The following is a 19,397-nucleotide window of genomic DNA, read 5'->3' as shown; positions in this document are numbered from 1 at the left end:
GAAATAATGATTGCGTTACAGAAATGAAGTAGTCCTTCGAATTTCGTTACGAGAACGAGACATGCATCTGTAAAATGGAGACAAACGTGTAGTTCCAGACCAGACTTTGGTAAACTTAATGTAAATGAGAATTTATTTACTGTGAGACTTATTCAGGAAAATTAGTGTTGCCCACGGGACGAGACGGGACAGGCTTTTAAAAATTCGAGACACATGATCAATGTGTCCCGAGACAAACGAATATTTTCGAGACGAGACAGCATTTCCACGAGACGAGACAGGCCAAAGTCTCGTCTCGTGGGCAACACTAAGGAAAATCAACCTGAATTCCATCAACCTTATTATTTATGGACAGTTGTGTATGTTACTTATTATAACTGGAAAGTTAATTCATTAGTGGCAACTGTAAGCCTGTAAAACGTGAATGTTACGATTTCACTTACAAGAATGTTGGAAATTAATTTTTGTTTGGGACCTTTCTTAATTTATTAGGCTGCCACTTCTGACGACAATCAATGCAACACATCAATTTGGGAATTCCGGGTTCCATACCCTGTGGAAGCACATAGTGGTTCTAATCCCACTTTAAACTGTAGGCCCAGTTCCGATTAGACTATCTGTGCATAAAGTGGACCTAAGACAAAATCAAATGACTCCTCAATTTCTTGAACCTTTTTTAATGCAAGAGTGTGCGATATGCAATGTTTTCAGAACAATACGCAATTTTATTTACAATTTTAGATCTATTGATCTAAACGTGGTCTAGTCGGTAGGGCGTGTGACTGACACGCGGGAGACCCAGGTTCGATACCCGGGGTGGGTGATGCAAAGTTGGAATTCTTCTGGCTTTGTCCCAGCATAAAGCGGCTCTGTGGCTCACCCAGCATCAAATCAATGGGTTGGGGGGTAAAGGCGGATGGAGCATGCTGCTGATCACATCACCTCCAAACTGGGCTCGATCGAGAATGTGTATGGGGGCCCTACACCAACATCCCCTAAATGTGAATTCATGGCACGGGAACCTTACCTTACCTCTAAATTGTGTATTTCAGTTATATTGGCTTTCTATCTCTTTTCAACTTAATCGTAGCAGTGAGAAAGAATAATGGCTTGTTGAATGAATGACGAACCAACCAGGATTCTAATCTTGATTTTTTTAGAAGAATTTTGCCCCCCCCCCCCCCGCCCAATGTTAAAAATTAGTTTCCAGACGGTGCCTTAATCAAAGTTCAGTTTCACATTCCTATGTATGTATCACACTCGTGATTTTATGAATATTCGCGGGCATATTGAAATAAATGTGAATCACATGCGAATCTGCATTTCCTACCCACTCAGTATCACACAGCAAATTGGGGCATTACTCAGCGTGTTAGTATACGACTGATAAAAAGACGCTGAAATAGAACACCGGAGAATCCCCCATCGTTGAGCACGCCACTGATTACTACGGCTTCAGGGCACCACAAAATTGGCCAATATAACTTATATTGCACAGACCTCGTTCAGGCCAGAAGATTCCAGTGCATCATCTCTTCATTCCCCTTTTGCTGAGTTTGCCCTGCATTTATTTTAGGTAGTTGCGGACTTAAGTCCACGAAGGAGTAGATTTGCTGCGGATGTAAACAAACATTTGAACCTGCGATTGAATTTGCTTGTTCCGCTCGGCGGGAGACTGGAATTCGATCGCTTTCGGCTGCTTTGGAAGAGGAGACCCGAGTTCGTTCGTGAACTTGACACTGGCTGCGGGAGACGACGAACCCAGCTATCCCGCGCCAAGGGCGTCCTCACGACCGTCCCGTCAACCCAGTGTTTCCAACCTATCGCACCGGAATTCCCTAAAAACATGAACATTTTCCCTTTTCTAATGGTTTTCAGTAAGGCTCGTCGAAGCAAACGTCACAGCACCGATAGGCTAATCAGGACTGGACCTACAGTTTATAGTGGGATCTGCACCACCATGTGCCTCCACCGGGTGTCGAACCCGGGACCCCTTGATTACAGGGAGACCCACGGTAGAGTTTCTCTGATGAATATATCTTCATAGTGTCTATTACTCAGTTTTGTAAATCATGCAATGGTCTTGTGTTTCAGAAGAAAATATATATCGAGGAGTATTGCAACACAACTTACTTAGAATGCATGAATGTAATAGTGCACAAAACATTTATATTGTTAGTACATAAACCTACCCATTGTGCTAGGAACAACTGGAAATGTGAGGTCAACGGGCCTAGATTTTAGGGACAAATTTTCTCTCTTGTAAAGAAAAGTTTTTCAGACGTAAGAACAACTTCCTTTTCTGAGGAACATTTGCTGCATGTTTTCAAAAAAGAATTCCCGTCTTGCAAGAAAAATATATTTTCTGATAAGTACTTTCTGTTTTGCCCTTTCAAAGAAAATCCCTGCTGCAAGAGAAACATTTTCCATTTTAAAATAAATTTCCCTCCCAATAAATATTTCTTCATACCAGCAAATGTCCCTTGTCCATGGAAGTGCGTGTTATTTACTAGCTTATACTTCATTAAAATGTAATATTCGTAATTTTCGCACTGAAAATCCCCTGTCAGTGGGAATCTCCCTCCAACCATTATCACTCATCTGAATGATTATCCTTTCGCTGCATCCAGAGGAAACCCAAACATATGTTGAAACGCAACGCGTGCTTCGCAGTTGCTCCTTCATGCTTCCCCTAGCACGATGGCAACCCGCCACGCAGTCTCCGGATCGATTGGTACTGTTGCTGTGGCAACCGCACGCACCGTCCCCTCCCCGCGCCCCCTCTCGGGAGACTGTCGCTTCTGCGTTCATGAGGGACAAATTCCCGCCATGGCCAATATTCTTCTCATCCGCACAGCACGCATCTCCACGGTACACACGGTTCGACTACGCCCACTTTTTTACATTATAAACCACACTGGTCTACGCCTTGTTTGTTGCAGTTGAGTCTGTGCACGTCCAATTTGGAAACAAAATCGACTAACAAATTAAATTGGTTCACATTTGGTGACTTTTGATCAGGAGTAATATCCAGAATTTTCCATCTGGTGGTGTAAGACCGTATTTAGGGAGGTTCAAAGGTAAATTTAGTGCCAAAATGACCATAAATTGGGCCTATTCCAAGAATTTTAGGGGGCGTTGAGGAAAATATGCTGTGATGTCCTATGTGTCCTGAAGGGGCCCCGCGTTCCATGGAGTTGATACGAAAAATGTAAAAAGTAGATCGAGAAAAAAAAGATGGAAAAGGCAAATTTCTCTGGGAAAAAATAAAACACTCTGCTTTTATCTGGATTAAATTCTAGTATATTTGATCGCCTCATTCTCGCGGATTGACCTCCTCAAGTAGATAAGCGACGTAAATAGATCAAAGTAGAAATAGGCAGGGTTTGCTTGACCATGGATCACGGAAGGCGAGAAAGGCCAAACAAAAGGGAAATTAGGAAAATGCTAGAAACGTGTGAAACTACCCGCCGAGTCTCAGATGAGAATTTGCTTGTATGCGTTCGGCTGTTTATTATCGTTCGCTTTTTGTGTGTGTTTGTGATTGCTGTTACTACTCGAAACAAACGCTTTCGGAATGTATTAAGGCAAATTTTCACGGAAACTGCTTCCCTGCCTGCGCTCCACTTGCAGTCCTACCCCTATTTCACCATTGGACTCGTCCAGTCAGTAGAAGCGCACTTTTGTCGGTAGTCATTATCCTACCTACTAGTGCTACCCGTAATAATCAAAAGTAACTTACATTTAGAGTCGGTTTTTCTGAATCTCGTTTCTCGAGATTCTCTACATTCTCTACAAACTCTACTCTAGAGTTTCCGTTGGCCCGTTACAGCGGGAAGTCCCCCGCTCTAACCAATTCGAGCGCAGTTGCATCACTCACAGAGCGGCCATTTCTCTCAAGTTAATTCTGCTGAACTGTACCTTTTCTAAAACTGTCCTCGAAATGTTTACAAAAGGAAGGCGTATATAACCATTATCAACGTGTTATTTCCAATCGTCCACATTTAAGCATATTCAATGTTAATAGGAAATCCGAGCTAGGCGGGGCATGTAACCACATCCACCTGTCCCACAAGGCATACCAGTCGAGTATTATGGTCCCTCTGTCGAAGGAGGGCGATGACCTTTTCCTTTATCTGTCGCCCCTTACATTCATTGAAGGTTGATCACTCCATTTTAGGTAAGGTGGGGGCGATCGTCTCAGTAGCGACCCCCTCCCCCACAAAAAAATAGTGCGACCAAGGGCAATGGAAGAAAAGGGTGCCAGATGGAGGTGTGCAAAAAAATAAAATCGGAAGTTGTATGGTCTTACAACCACTATACATTGACAAGCAAAATATTTTTTAATAAAAAGTGAGAAGATTGTCTGCTTTTGGAGGAGGGGCCTGGCCTACACTCTCCCTCCCTTTAGCCGCCACTGCTTTTACATATCTTAAAGTTCCACTAATCTGGGATCAGGGAATTATTCAGAATTTTCCATCTAGGGAGTTCAAGTTAGTATAGACGTTGGTGAAGAATTATAAATTGTTGAGGAAATTTCTGGGGTGTTAGGGTGTGGTGGAGGTATATGGGTAAATCACTGTTTAGGACACGACATTTTCAGCACGCACACGCACTGAAAAACTACGTTTGATTAGATTTCCTACTAGAGCGTATAGTAGAAAATTATTTTAGGGTTGATCACATTCGCTGTTATCTAGAAATTTGTATAGAAAATGTACTTACGCCTACACAACACTATTACAGATATGCAGCACTTCACACCAAGAATCTTCTGTAGGGCTATGCTCTAGAAAGCAATATAAAAAGATGTATTTTCTTTTTTCGAATTTGGAATACTAGCGTCGTTCTTTTCTAAAACAAACAACACTTCCAAAAAAGTGGATGTTGAGAAGGTGTTTTTGTAATTGTGTTTTGTTGAACTTCTATCTATAGTTTTTTCCTTTTTTGTCTACACACAACGGGTGAGCCATGCGCAAGTGACATGCTTGGCGCGTAAATGTACACATCAAAAACCATGTAACCTGTAAAAGTTTAACACTTAACTACTTAACTTGTAAAAAAAATATTTCAGTCACCAGAAAAAAGCCTATAAACAAGAACACTAGCAAAACACAAAAGTATTGAGATACGTTGGACAAAAAATATACGCAAGCTGAGTGGTGTGTCATGTTTATAGCATAAACATGGGGTCAGTCTTTGCAGAGGCGATGTTACTTTTGAAATTCGCAAACACATGGACATCCAGACTGAGGGAGGGCAGGACAGGGCCACTCCCTTCCCCCCACCCCCACTCCACCCTGGAAATTGAATATATTATTTCTTAACCTACATAATATCAGGCAGAAACGTTTACTAAATTGTATCAAGCCGAGCTCCGTGGCGGAGTAGTTAGCATTTCGCGCTACGACGCCAGTAGTTCCGGGTTCGAATCCCGGCCATGGGCAAGGGTGTCATTTGCGAGCGTTCCTTCATCAGTTTCATCATCCTCATCTTCGGGATTAGCCAAAAGTAGCAGAAATGCGAAGTAAAATAAACCACATCAATCAAATTGCAAACAACAAAAAGAATTGCAGAGGTTCTGCAATTTCCTTGCTCCTGTAGTAATTCATGGAAAGTTAAAGAAGGTACAAAAACGTAGACGGTGTAGGGTTTTAATTTGGAAAATGTAATCATTATTACTGCTATTGAGATTACCATTTAAAAAACAACAACACAAGGGTAAAAATAAGAACAACAGCGTATTTACGTGATGGCTTAAGTAATTGGTACATTGAACTAATAATATTGGGAATGCTTCACAAAAGTGTAAAGCATATTTAATATCAGTATTTCTGGACGTGTGGAGATCGTCTTGAAAAATGTTTTGTTTGCTGTACGTCGTCGCATTGTAATCAAGGGGTCCTGGGTTCGATACCCGGTTGAGGCTTCTAGTGGCCCGGATCCCATTTTAAACTGTAGGTCCAGTCCCGATTAGCCTTTATGTGCACAAAATGGACTTAAACAACAAATGAAAGGTTCTTCCATGGTAAAACCTGTTGACAGCACAGGGGCGGCGTCAATGGGGTACGGGTCAGAGTGGGCCATCACCCAAAAATCAGGCGGGCAAATCTTGCCAAAATGTAGCTAATAGGCACATTTCGTGATAAAATTAAAACGAGAATATACACATAGTGGTAAATATCATGGTGATCTTTCTTCTTTAGATACATAACAGCACTGTGAATATCAAAATAGGCTACATTTTCTATTTCATGATGTGGTCCACCCAAATTTTTGACAGTCGTCGCAGTGGCCCACTCACACCAGATAGCCATAATGTAACACATGTTCCTAGATTGTCGGGGGGGGGGGGGTGGGTTGTCACCCTGCTCACCCCCTCATCTTGAATTCGACGCTCATGCACTTCCGTGAAAATACGCAGGATTATGTTTTTCAAAAAAAAAAGATGGCCGAAACATCTGAAAACATCATGCGTAGCTATCTGAAAACGCACGTTTTTTCTCTTCATAGACGATCGCGCCAAAAATGGAAAAGTGACTGACCTGCAGATTCGGTTCCTCTATCCACTGCACCTTCAATTCTGCTGCGATTGGGATTCTCCTGAGAGTGAGGAATAAAAACACGTGACAGAGGACGCGCACTCACACACACGCACTACGAACGCCACTACCTGACACACTGCGAAGTGAAGACACGCCGGTTGAAGCAGGAGCTTCGATACAAAACTTTTGAAATTGCCCACCGCGGCGTGGCTGGTGCGCAGTCGCGCGTGGATGACCCCCCCCTTCCTTCCTCCGCTCCCCTCTCGTTCCTCTCCGCTTGCTCTCCTTATTTCCAGGCCTGGTCAGTATTAAAAAGGAGGGGGAAGAAAGGGGGGAGGGATGGAAGTGGATCGATCATCAACCTGTTAGTTATCCTCGATGTTTTCGTGTTTGCGTTCCTCATCCAGAACGAAAAAATACCTTACGAATGACCGACGATCATGTTTTCAAGCTCTTCCTTGGTTGATTACAAAAAAAACCATAGCAATAAATTGCCGATATAAAATTTGTCAGTAATCATGGGCGTTGCCAAAAATTTTGAAAAGGAAGATCTGGCCTCTGTCATAAAAATTGAATAATAGAAATAATAATAAAAGTAATAATAGTCGAATAACTATTTGAACCGTAAAATTCAAATTCAATTTTTTTATTTGTGTGGGCCAGATTCAGCCTGAAGCTGTTCTGCCGCCTAACCCGTGCATAGTTATTCAACATCAACATTATTCAAGAATAATCCTTCCCAGTTACGAAAAATGATTTTTTTTGTAATTTTCAAAACTTGTGAAAACATTTATTCTTTGGATTATGAAATTATTGCATTTTATGGTAATTCTTTCGAATTGACGTATTTTTTGTAATTTGGTTATTCTGATTTCTGTTACTGAGCTGAGGATGAAAACCATGTTTTGTGCTTTTTAAAATGAACAGTGTCAATTTCTAGGGGAGAGAATGGCTGACCGGTTCGACCTAACCCTCCCCCCATGTTCATGCCGAGGCCTTTACGAAGGATTTTTTTAGGAAGGAGCCAGATCTAAAAATATGTGTATATATCCAACACACACACATACATACATATATATATATATATATATATATATATATATATAATGAGATTACAAACGAGCTGCAATTGCCAGTGACCGGGATTTTTTAAAGGAGAGGGTGTAGATCCGAAAATGTGGAACAAAGAGACGATCAGAAATGCCATGAGTTTGATTGAATTAGATTATATTTCGTTGCTTTTCTGCCAAGTTTGTCCAATCGCGACGATGAGAATTGATGAAGGAACACACTCACAATGAACACCTATGTCCAGGCTGGGATTCGAACCCGGAACCCCTGGTAGTCTAGCACATAGAATTACCATATCATATTTACTATTATAGGCCTCATATCTATCTAAACACTGAATTATCATAATTCTATGTTTAGAAAATAATACGTTTATAAATTAAATGATACGTACTAGCAATTGTTATTACAATAAATAACTCTAAATGTGAGTTAACCAAAAAAACGAGACATTTTTGTCTGGTAGCCTGTAGAACCGATTGGGTGCCACAACGGGGGAAGGGGGAGTTAGGACAATTTACTTTCTCTTGGTATAGATAAGTTTGAGTTTTTGTGTTTGGTACACTTTTATGCACTAATAGGCTAATCGGGACTGGGCCTACAGTTTAAAGTGGTATCCGAACCACTATATGCCTCCACTGGGTCTTGGTAGACAAGACTTAGCATTTAAGAGGCCATAGTGCAGTGGCAAAATTGGAGATAAGTGGGGGGAGGCCTACTGTCTCCTATGTGTCCTAATCGTCGCCACTGCTGGTAACCTATCATCAATGGTTATAAAACTAAAACTACCCAAAATTGCAGACTGCAGACTTCTGGAGCCTACCTTTCTACGCAACAAACACATTCATTTACGCAAGGGCAAAAGTGAATTTTTCACAAACTTGTTATGTTAGAAGCTTTTTATAATTTCATATTTACAGATTTCATGGTTCGAGGGGAGTCCATGGCCATGCGATTAGAATCAACCAATACGAGTTCTCACTTGTCACGTGCGTTTGCTTACATAGACTTGGTTCTTGCAATGGACTGAGAATAGCTCTTGGGCTATGAGTGTTACTTTTTACTTCTCGCAGCTAAGCACCATCCTGTTTCCTGCCTCGTCTCCTCCCGAGAAGAGATAGATTATTAAGGCCTTGGTGCCAATCTGGGCTCTCCCCACTGGAGGGTGTAATTGTCTCATTCTCCCGTCAACCTCTGCGTGTGTCCTTAATATATTGACATCTCTCTAAGGCCCGCGTTAGACGAAAGCATTTTCCTTAGCATTTTTCTTAACATTTGTGTCATGACCAAAATGCTACCATATAAAGTGAGAAATCTTATGGCATTTCTGATGCCATGGCATATTTCATGGCATTTCTCAAGGATAGGCTCGGTCCGTAGCATTTTTCGTAGCGTAACCAATCAGAAGCGACCTCTAGGTCACGAGTGCAGTTATAATGGCGGTCGCGCGAGATGTAAACAATGTATCACTTCAAATTTTTAAAAGCCGATAACTGTTCAACCGAGAGGAATATCGCTTCGTATTAAATGTTTTTAGGTACGGAAGAATGGCGCTGATTAAATACATACTTTATAACGTTTACTGTACACGTATGGAAGAATATTTTAGTTGTTTCAAATATAAACACGGTGCACTCAGCATAGATGGTGTAACTCGACGTGCCTTTCATGCTGTATATGTTATGCATTGTAATCGCAAAAGATAGCCGAAAAGTTACATGAAATGTTTGCGTGTAAAGTACTATTTGCTTTTACATAGCATTTATGCTAGCAAAAATGCTAAAGGAAATGCTTTCGTCTAAAGCCGGCGTAATGGTTGTGCCACTCAAAGAACTTCAGTGAGTCTTGGGAACGTGGCAAAAAAGATTGGCGAAGTTTGGCAGTATCAACTTTCAATAGGGAGATCTGCCATCGACGCAGAGTTAGGCAACACACGCAACGCATTGGAGAAAAGCCACCATTTATGGACGTAGGTGTCCCGTTTTTATTGCCTGTGACTGTACATTTCATTATCATCCAGGGTTTGAAATCTGTAGAAAATACTGAGAGTAAAGTATATGTATATATACACCCGCCGCAAAATGACTTCGGACCTCATAAAAAAAGCACAAAAATTACAGAAAATTCATGTGAAAAGCTATTATTTCAGATTCCGTAAAAAAAATTCATTCCATGTCCAATATGTAGGCTTCGTCTCCATGGAAACCTTTCTAACAATGGAATGTTGAATCTCATTTTTAGGACTTAAATTACTTCCGAAGTCCTAGTGATTCCATGCCCAAGCGCATTCAAATGGTTCTCAAAAGTAAAGGCAACATGACTCCGTATGCATTTTTTGCTGTATCTAATAGCTTAATAATAGCTTTTCACATGAATTTTCTGTATTTTTTGTGCTTTTGTTATGATGTCCGAAGTCATTTTGCGGCGGGTGTATATTAGGTATATTAGGACTCAGCCGATACCGATGCTGATGTATCAGTATCGGCAGATACAACTGGTATCGGTATCGGAAAGTATCGGTTGGATTTTATGCACCGATAACGGCCTATACCGTACTTTTCCGGCGTTTTGGTTGTTTGTTCGTAAAAATGCCGTGCGACCAGTGACGGCGCCAACTTCATATAAGTGAAGCCTACAGATTTAGGTTTCAAATTCTAGGGGGCTACCTAACATGGGCGTAACTTTGGGAGGGGGGGCAGAATCGAAGTGTTTCTCATCCCATAAAAACTTCGCATTTCTCCCTCCCAGATATTTGCAATGGCAAGGATAGATATAGCTATGAAACGAATGAGGGAACATCGCTAACGCCATTACCAGTACTCTAATGAGGAACGAACAAACAGAAAATAAACTTGACGCTTCTTTGGATTTTGAATATTCTTCTACCTACAAAAAATAATTTCACACTGTTCACCTGCCACACCAATTCCATAAAACAGTGATACGATTTATAGAGGGTAACAATTGTACACATTTTGCTGTATATGCATGTGTTCTTCGTCACTCGTTTGAACCTCCAGCAAGTGGCGTCGCGTGCGGTTCGCATACGAGTGTTCACAATAATGTTTTTGTACTGAATGCAGATTTACTCGTCTCCCTTGTAACTTCATCTTAAATTGAAAAAGTGAGAATAACAGTTCAAATTATTTTCAACAATTTCCCCCCAAAATCACGCTATATTTGAAGCAATGCAAGAAGGACCTAGGGGAAATTGTCCCTCTCCCCCTTAAAATCTGCCAGGTTTAGCGAATTCTCCCTAAAGTTTGCAACTATATAGCACAGACATTTTCGAGTCCCCTTAGACATGCCTTGTATATGCTGCACTCTGGTGCCGAATGTAAGAAGTATTTACGCTTGCATCAGTGTTCGCACAGTGAAGTGAACATCTTCGAGGTATAGTGGCCAACAGCCCCTTAGCTGTCAGCTCTATGCAACACGCACAGTAATTGTGTTCAACGCCCTCCGTGGAACACCGTGGGAGTTAGTGTTACCAACTATCTAGAGAAGTTATCAGATGTAACAGAAGTCGTGTCAGAGTAAATTGTGTGTATATGCTTACATCAAACATAGTATTCTTTTGACTAAATATACGTGTGTTTGTGAGCATTTAATATGTATGTAATTTAAGACATATACATGAGTGTACATGTCCTCATGCGAACATTATGAGGCGACGCGCCTGCCTCCAGCCAAAGAACAATCTCACAATCACCTTCGCTAAATGCATCCACCTACCAGGTAAGCGTGTGAAGTTTGTAACAAGTTTGGCGACCAATGATTAGCCATTTAGCTGTACATGACATTGTTCATCCAGGCAGATCTTCAGCTGCCTCCTATGATTTAAGAACACATCGTAAATGTAATATTATGATCTTTTTAAAGTAGAAAAGGCAGTCGAACATTATAATGGAAAATATCTAGTTTTTCTCGTTTTCGGTCAAAATGCGTTTGCCGTTCTATAAAAATCTGGGGGGGGGGGGCTGAGATTAATTTTGTAGCACCGTCCTTGCGTGCGACACCTGTGCCGGTCCAATTATCTTGAAAGTTATTCAAAATTCAAAGTCTCTGTTTATTTAGTGCCAATATTGTGTGAAGACTGTATTTTGTGATGACATAACAGGTATTTTAAAATTCTGATTTCATTTTTAAATACTTTAAAGAAAATTGCTCCTAAATTATGATTTGAATACTCACCCCAAGTATTAATCAATGTTTTGAATAGCTTTTAATTGTTACAATTTTCAAGCATCGATGTCGGACTATCGGTGGAAATCGGTATGGGTTCAAAGTGGTATCGGCTAATTCTGTTTTGTTGTTAACTTGCACATTCCTTGTTCCAGTCGACCTCTGTAGCGGACCACAGCGCACTACGACACAAGAGGTCTCGTGTTCGAATCCCGCCCTGCACATGGGCGCTCGTTGTGAGTAGCCTTCATCAATTTTGTCATATAATTACTCATGTTCGTCGTCTCGATTAGCCAAAAGTAGCACAAAACAGAACCAAATCAATAAACATCCCTTGTTCAAAAAACAACTTTAAAAGTTAGGGGGAGATTTTATTCATAAAATTCATATTGTGTGACGTCACACATAATAAGCCATTTTTTTTAAAAAAAAATGAATAATGTAAAACCGTTTGATTTATTCTTTGTATTTTTATGTATTAATGGTAGAATATGAAAAATGTAACCTGGTCCCTGCATTTTACAATCATTTTTTCGACCAAATGCAGTTTTTTCTTTGTTTATTCTGTTGGGATACTAACTAACTGGACTTCATTTCTGTTATTATAAAATATAACACGCTTTCTGTTTTTTTGTAACTTGATATAAACGACGTCAATCTCCAGGGGGCGACCGACCGGCACGATCCCCTACCCTCCCATACAGGGGTTCCCACAGGGAGGTATTATGGCGCAGGTAGAAATTTTGGGGGGGGGACTTTTTCCCTTCAAATAATATAAAATTCAACATTTATATATTTTTCGAAGATATATGTAAAGATTCGACACCTTAAATGCACCATATTTAATCCATTAGATGAAGAAAATAAAGTGTTTAAGGGTATTATCGAAGGTGGGAGGGGGTATCAAAGTTTTACACATTAGGCCTTAATTGACATGTGGGTTCTGGGTGGATTCTGAATTAAATTTGGGGGGACAGTATCCTACCCCAGGTCTTAGAGTATGGCGGGTGTTTTAGTTAGAGGGGGATAGAGCATTAAATTGAGGGGATATCCAATTCTTGTGTATTGCTATTATCTTAGACTGTTGTGGAAATTCTGGTGTCGAGATTGAAAATTAACTTTTTGGAGGAGGCAATGTCCATTCTTCATTATCAACAGCCGGCCGCTTTGGCGGAGTGGTTAGCACATCGCGCTACGACCCCAGGGATCCCAGGTTCGAATCCTGGCCTGGGCATGGATGTTTGTGAGTGTCCATTCATCAATTTCATCATATCATCACTCATCCCTATTTTCACAAATTAGCCAAAAGTGGCACAAAAAGCAAATGAAATCAAATCAAATTCAATATCAACAGTAAGTCTAAAATTGATTGAGTATTAAATTTAAAGGGGGAGATAGAAAGCTCTTGATAAAGTGTTAAATCTTATTGTCAAGTGATTTCTGTAGTGGAGAGAGAGAGTTCGAACATTAAATTTTGGAGACTGTATTTAGCGATATGGTATCCACACGTTTTCGACCCCGAACGTGCCAAAGGAGAAGCTAGGCCTCCCCAATGGCGCAGTGGTAGCTACTTCGCCATGTAATCAAGAGATCCCGGGTTCGATACCCGGTGGAGGCACAAGTGGTACGGATCCCACTTTAAACTGTAGGTCCAGTCCCAATTAGCCTTACTGTGCATAAAAAGTTGACTTAAAACAACAAATCAAATCAAAATCAAACCAAAGGAGAAGCTGGAAAAGACTAAGAAAGTATTGACATCCTATTAAATTAATGTTCTTGAAAGCCTGCAAAGAAATGAATGTAAAAATTTTCTTGCTCGCTTCGCTGGCAATCGTGTGTTCCTGGGATGCGTGTAAGGCGGTTTAATGAGGCGAATGTGAAGTTTTTATACTATAGCTGCATTACAAAAAGAGCGATATTCTCGATTATGATCAACGATTGTAGGGATGGTCTTGAGTGATGGGTTCCCTGTTTAGGGAGAAGGGACAGATCAAGTATAGTGTTAGGTAAAGCTAAGAAAAAAGTTACTTTCGGTAGACACGCTGTCTTAATTAAATACTTTGTGTGGATTACGATATGATTTGAGGGAGCGAATGATATGATTTTGCGGGGGAGGGGGATGCGCCATTGGCCTTGGCGGGGGGTGGGCATCCCTGCTCCCATAATACACACCAGTCTGAAGTGAACCTTGCAATTACCGTCCCCCAAAAGCAGAGGCGTACCTCCGCCACTGTATACATGGAGATATGTTGTTATTTACTACAGTGCTTTCAAGAAGTAATCCACGAATAGAAGGGACGGAGGTGCTGTCCATTTCTTTATTTTCCCTCATACGTCTTGTAATAAAGTATACACTTAGCTGCTCGAAGGGCGGAACGGCTGACCCCCTTGATGCAGGGAAATAGTGGGTCAAAAACAACAGAATGAATTACGCTCTTTTGCCGTGAAAGATTGAGACTAATGGCTACCGCAACATCGGAGTCTGCACTACCTTCAGAAGCTAATTTCTCTTTTATAATCGGGAAAAGGGAAGGAGGAAGAACGCGAGGAATTTCTATAGCTTCGTGGCTCAAGTGAACTTGGAAAAGTTTATTTGAAAGTCGTGAGCAAAGCGGTCGGGGAAGCTATGTCACGTTAAAAGCTCGTTCTACACCACGTTTATTATTTTATTAATTTATTCAAGAGTTTGTGCCGTCAACTGTCCGTTATTCGTAGATTTTTCAAAACTGAAAGTGCAGTTACGAATTACATTTACACAGAAATTGAATTACCGTACGTCAAGTTTAAAAAGTGGTGCTTTGGATGTGGGAGGTGGAGAATAAGAATGATAAATTGTACGCGCGCATACATACATGCATGTGTGCGAGTGTGTATGTATTGGAGGAGACCCAGGTTCGATACCCGTTGGAGGAGCATAGTGGTTCGGATCTCACTTTCAACTACAGGTCAGTCATGATTAGCCTATCTGCCGACCTGCGTGGCGGAGTGGTTAGCACAGCGCGCTGCGATGCCTGAGATCCCGAGTTCGAATTCCGGCCTGGGCATGTGTGTCCACTTTGTGAGTGTCCTTTCATATCATCACTCATCGTCATGATTAGCCTAAAGTGACAGAAAAGTGAAACAAAATTAATCAATCAACCAATTAGGCTATTTATGCATAAAGTGAACTTTAACAAGGTCAGAAATCCATATTGAACTTTCCAGGAAATTTTTGTGTAGAGTGTCAGCACAGATAGTCGGGCAGTTGATATCAAATTGAATGATAGAAATAATATTAATAATCACATTACAATCATTTTTGCAAACTAATGATAATAAATTGATATTGTTACCGCCAATTTTTATATTATTATATAATCTTGGGGAGGATAAATATTAATAATAATTTATAAGTTTATGGTAACAATTTTTTATTGATTAAACCCTTTTATTATTACTGGTACAGTGGCCGGTACAGTGGCCGCGGTGGCTCAGTCGGTAACGCGTCTGACTACCATGCTAAAGGTCCCGGGTTCGATCCCCGGCCGGTTCAAGTCCGGGAACTTTTCTAACGGTGGAAGCGGCCCCGGCGCCTACCCAGCGTCGAATAACATGGGTACCTGGGGGAAACCCTGGGGGGTAAAGGCGGTCAGGGGCGTGATGCTGATCACATCACCCCTACTCACGACCGGATCAAGAAAGTGTGGGGCGTTACCCCCACACCCCCTATACGCCTTCATGGCGTGGTGTTAAGCACAGGGGAACACTTTACCTTTTTTTTTTACTGGTACTTACTTTTATATCAACGACTTGACGTACATACAAAAATTACTAGTGACGTCAACATTCGTTAGGGCTTTGCCCCCTTGCTCAAAATGATGTTAAACCATCTTAGCCCAATGTGAAAGAAACCAGAGCAGCTCCTGTCTATAACATGTCTTCTTCTTATTGTTTCTTTTTCTTTCTTTTTTTTCGTCTCGTTGCTCAGATGGGCTAATCGGAATTAGACCAATAGTTAAAAGTGTGATCCGAATTATTGAAGTGGGGCTCCACAGGGAATCGAACCAGAAACTTGTTGATTAAAAAGGTAAATGTAAAGTTCCCCGTGCATATAGCACCGTGGCATGAAGCATTTAGCGGATGTAGGGGTAGGGCCCCACACATTCTCGATCTCGGCCATTTTGGAGATGATGTGATCAGCACCACGCTCCGGCTGCCTTTACCCCCCACGGTTGCCCCCAGGTACCCATTGATTTGGGGCTGGATGAGGCTGGGGACAAGGCTGGAAAAAAATCGACTTTAGATCACCCACACGGGGAATCGGGGAATCGAACCCGGATCTCCCCCATGACATTCAGATGCCCTACACACTAGACCACCGCGGCTCACTTGTTGATTATAAGGTCACAAATATTGTTGTCACTAAAGCAAATGTTTGCAAATCTAGTGAAAGGTACTTTGTAGAAGAATGTTCCAGCATCGTATATGTTGCTGGCTCACAGGGTTACAAAGTTCCAGCATCGCTGGGAAGCCCCAGGGCTTTTAGATGACAAAAAAAAAAAGGCTAAATCACTCCACCGGAGAACTGTAGCTTTCTTTGAAAGGCAACTTCATCTGAGAGACGATTACCCTTCTTCCCAGGGTGAGTCACTTCATCCGCTGACGTAAAAAAAAGCCTATCTACAACATCTTCTTTGTGTTTCGGCGTCGCTTTCCAAAACCAATTCGGTTTTGTTTGCCTCCAGGCCGAAGGGAAGACGAGCTATTTATGGACAGAAACAACAAAGCACTTGGGTTTACTGGTGTTTATTTGCAGCAAGTTTAGTGTTACATTTATGCGAGGTTATTTTTGAATTATTGGCTGGACATCGTGTATACTGTATAGATTGTAGCAACATCACAATTATATGTAATACACAAGAGCGCACGCTGGACTTTTTCTCAGGAGGCAGCAGTGCTCATGGTAGGGAGGATGGGGGGATATTGTCCCCCCCCATAACTGTTAACAAATTCTCCTAAAAGATCCCTCTATGAAAGTTGGCACAGGCATCCCTGCATTTTCTCCATGTTGATCCATTCAACCATCCCACCACCTTTTCCCAAAGTGGGCAAAACACCCCTCCAAAGTTACGAATTTCCACTTCGAGCACTTAGGGGCAGAGAAAGATTTCAGATCTCTCGCTTCAGTAATAAAAACTGATATTTTACCTTCTTATTTTTTTTTTTTTACTTTTTTTATATAAATCATACAAATGAAATTAAGTTAAAATACCTTTGCGTTGTTGTAAAGTTCAGACTTTGAGTCCACTATTTAAATACTTAGAAACTGTATTCGACTTGTTTCCTTTCGTACACATCTTGTTGAACAGTTCCTTGTCTTTTTGGACTTTTCACAATGCATAGATATCAAACGGTATCTTTCATGACACCCTTCATCCATGTTTTCACCATTTTTCAGCTGGCCCCCGTCGCGGAGTGGTTAATTCATCGCGCTACGACACCAGGGGTCCCGGCTTCGAATCCCGGCCTGGGCATGTATGTTTGTGAGTGTCCATCCATCAATTTCATCATATCATCACTCATCCCATCTTCGCAAATTAGCCACAAGTGGCACAAAAAAGCGAAGTAAAATAAAGCAAATCAATCAATCGATCACCATTTTCCAATTTCACCATTCGAAAATTATATGAAGTTTCCCAAGATATGAGTCAGATACAAATCCCTCTTCCCTCCGTCTTTGGTAATACACATTTTTGAAATAATGGCGAGGCAAGCCTCTTCTGTTATCCCGCTTATTAAGCCCTTTACTTGACATCTTCATGTTATTTGCTGAAATTCAGCGTGAGCTCTCACAATTATACCAGATGTCCCGGAAGTCTTTCCCTAATTACAAACTTATTCATATCCGCTATATGCAATGTAGAGATGTGAAAGTGGTGCCAAATTGGAAAACTAACCAAGTTTATTTGTTGCAGGTTTCAGTAATGTGGCTGTAGTGTAGCAGTGTCAGTGCCAAGGAATCCGGAATTAATGCTCTTGACATCGGGTGGCATCTTTCCATACAATATTTCTTGGACTTGACAGGACTTGGGAATGAAGATAAATTCCATTTTTTAAATACCAACTTATTGGTGGCAGATATTCTAGACGAAAGAATTCTGTACATTTGAAAGTTCCTCTGCACTGTTATTGGTGACCGGGTCTCGTGATACCAGACGACATGCTGAGCTTTTTCCTGATTTGTGAACATTTCCGGTTTTCTGGGCACTGACACTGCTACACTACAGCCACGTTGCTCAAACCTGCAACAAAATAAACTTGGTTAGTTTTCCAACATTTTGGCACCACTTTAGCGGATATGAATAAAGTTTGTAATCAGGGAAAGACTTCTGGAACATATTATTTATTTATATCACAAAAATGAGGAAAGTGCTACACCACGGTGAAGTCTGTTCGAATGGATTCAGAAGTTCAAAAACGACCGAAGAAGTGTTAGGCACGAGGAGCAGAATATCATTTCACTACTAATGATCAAACCATTGAGCAATCAGTGTTATGATTAGACGTCAGATTTTAGGTTCTTAACCTATTTTTTCCTTTACAGGTATGTAAGAAATAATAAGCTATGTCAGCGTTTTGTTAAAAAACGCAACAACTGATGAAGTTTTATATAGTGCCTAAAAAAACCTATTTTGCTTGTTAGAACCTATTTTAGGTTTATGCGCCTAAATCAAGCCTTTTTTTTAGGTTTTAATAGATTTATAAAGGTTTTACAGGAATTTTATGTCACACAGAGTCATTTGCTTTGTTTAATCGCGAAAAAATCAATGACGAACGTATTTGAAACGTACTCTCTGTCGAATTCCCTTCCTCCAAGTCCATGGTGATTTTTCAAAGCTCTAAACAAAGCAAAATGTCTGGTGCCACTGTTACCTGTACAATCCAAAGTGGCCTGATCTGTGTGGTCTTGCTCACTTTCTAGTCACTTTGGTGCTTTGTGGCATTCACGCCTTGCAATCTAACATTTCAGAATTGAAGTTTGCACCACTGACTATGTTTTTGTTGAAATATTGTTTTCAGCAAATAAGATGATCCTCACAGACAAAATTGCGGAGTTTGACTGTGGATAACATGAAAAAAGATTTTTGCCTAACTGTACGGCGAAGAGTGGATTTTAATAGCAAATTTCCAATGGTAAGTTGTTCCATCGCCGTAGGGTTAGGCAACACACATAATGTTATGCAAGATAGTGCATATTTCAGGATATAGGTCCCATTTTCATTGGCGGTGACTATACCTAATCAGCATTTTTCAGGAATTTTGAACTATTTAAGTTTCCTTGAACCTATTTCAGGATTTTTCGAGCCAAACAAAACCTATTTTAGGACTTTTAGAACCTATTTTAAGGATTTTCGAACATATTTTAGGATTTTTAGAGACTATTTTAGGAACTAAAAGCACACTTTTTAGATCCTAAAAATCTGAGGTCTAGTTATGATTCTGACAATACGATGTGTGACTATCGATGAGGTGGCATGTCATCTGCACATTAGTCCTCCATGTTGTAATGCAAGTCTTCGTTGGATTTCTGCCCTTCGTACAACTTCAGACCACAAA

The 19,397-nt window shown here is 40.8% G+C and overlaps 1 protein-coding gene across 2 annotated transcripts in view; it reads right to left on the bottom strand.

The window, feature by feature from the left end:
- The window catches only part of Nrt (Neurotactin), a 229,208-nt gene extending 222,511 nt beyond the window's left edge, over window positions 1–6,697 (bottom strand). For both annotated transcript variants that reach the window (XM_083119214.1, XM_083119217.1), the window contains exon 1: window positions 6,546–6,697. The gene's annotated coding sequence lies outside the window, so the exon portion shown is untranslated. The remainder of the gene's footprint in view (window positions 1–6,545) is intronic.
- Window positions 6,698–19,397: the final 12,700 nt, after the last annotated feature.

The sequence above is a fragment of the Lepisma saccharinum genome, chromosome 3 (assembly GCF_977018435.1).
Source record: "Lepisma saccharinum chromosome 3, izLepSacc3.1, whole genome shotgun sequence".
Classification (NCBI taxonomy): domain Eukaryota; kingdom Metazoa; phylum Arthropoda; class Insecta; order Zygentoma; family Lepismatidae; genus Lepisma; species Lepisma saccharinum.
This window is presented reverse-complemented; position numbering and strand designations above follow the sequence as displayed.